Source organism: Tenrec ecaudatus, chromosome 14 (assembly GCF_050624435.1).
Source record: "Tenrec ecaudatus isolate mTenEca1 chromosome 14, mTenEca1.hap1, whole genome shotgun sequence".
Lineage (NCBI taxonomy): Eukaryota > Metazoa > Chordata > Mammalia > Afrosoricida > Tenrecidae > Tenrec > Tenrec ecaudatus.
The window spans coordinates 82,365,686-82,367,445 of NC_134543.1; positions in this window are offsets into that span (position 1 = coordinate 82,365,686).

Genomic DNA, 1,760 nt, shown 5'->3' on the forward strand with positions numbered 1-1,760 from the left:
ATAGAAGTAACCTTCCACCACCACCATCCAGAGATAACATTGTTTTATAGCAGTTTCCTACATTAAAACATTTTTGAAAACATCTTCTTTTTGAGCTTTTTAGTGTGAATTGGGCGGCGGTGCACAGAGATCTTCGGTTTTACACTCAGTGGTTCACACACATTTGCTTTCCACTCCTCCCCTGCAATCTCTCCGTGCAGTCCCCACCGAACCTACTTCCTCCTGTTTCCTGCTTTCCACCTCTCCTTTGTTCTGACCACCCTGGGTTTTGTTCTTGGGTAAATGCTGCCCCTTTGATCTTAAATGGATGATGATTCTACCACAGGTGAGTTCACTTCCAGACTGGGGGACCGGAGTTTGGGGGTTCTACCAGTCTTATGGTTTGAGTTGTGTTCCACCTTTTTCTCTTATCCAAATCAAAGCAAGTCAAACCAAACTCACTGCCAGCAAGTTGGTTCTGACTCATCACCCCTAGAGGACAGGGGAGACCTGCCCTGTGGGACCTTCAAATATCCTTTTCAGAGTGCTTGGCAGTGGTAGGTGGGCACCACCTAATTCTGGTCTTGGATCGTGGAGGCTGATGCTTGTCCCCCGAGACTATGGTCCCGATCCCCCAGGTCTAACAAGCTCATTTCCTCAAGGTGTTTGGCCTGAGTGTTCATAACTTTGCCCCTTGTGTATGCTACCTTATTTATTCGTGCATCGATGAAAACATGCTTTTTCACGATTAGATCATAGTTGGCTTCCTGGCCACCTCTCCTCTGGCTCTCCTCAGATCTCCCCCTCGTCAGCCTCCTGGGCTGGCACTGCCTCCTCGGTTCGTTCCCAGAGTGCTCAGTGTCAGTAATTCCTCCCGAGGTTCATTTTCTCAACCAACTTCACTCTTGCTGGATGATCTCATCCAGGCTCAAGGACCACTGGCTTCTCCAAAACAGATTTTTTTTTTTAATAAAAAAAAGTTGCTGTCACGTCTGTCCTGACTGGTGGTGACCCGTGTGTGTCAGAGTAGGGCTGTGTTCCACAGGGTCTCCAATGGCTGTGTTTCAGAAGTGGTTCACCAGGCCTTTCTTCCAAGGGGCCTCTGAGTGGACTCCACCTTTCTGTGAATAACCCAGCACTCAGCTATTTGTGCACCAGCTCTGATTTTTTCCCTTGCATTTCAAACTTGGATCTCCATCTGCTCCCCATCTCTGCTGGACTTCTGATAGATGTCCTAACCCCAGAGCAGCACGGCCTCCAACACTGACCTCCCGCCAGTGGGTCCTGCTTCAGCCTCCCCATCTCGGTAAATAGCAACGCCATCGGCCCAGTGGTCTCAGAGTCCTTCTTGCTTTCCCGCTCATCCCATGTCCGATCTGCTAGCAAATCTCGATGGCCCTATCTTTCCCCTCCATGCCCCACATCTGCCCGTCGCCTACACGCCATCGCCTCCAGCACCCTGCTCAACCACAGCTGCTGCTGTCCTTCCTGACCTGCACGATCACACTTCCTCCTCAGTTCTCCTGCTTCCCGCCTTGCTTGATGCGCTGGATGATCAGATAAATCGGATCGGGTCCACCTTCTCAAACCTTAGGGCCGTCCCAAGAGCCCAGAGCCTCACAAGAGCCTGTTACCTGTGTCCGTACCTAGTTCTCTCCTCCAGGTTAAGTCCATTCCAGGCCCCTGGCCCCGGGCTTCCTTGGCCAGAACCAGGGTGTATTTCAGCTTCTGGGCCTCAGCACGGCTGAGCCCTTGGCCTGGGAAGCTCTCTCCACACTGTC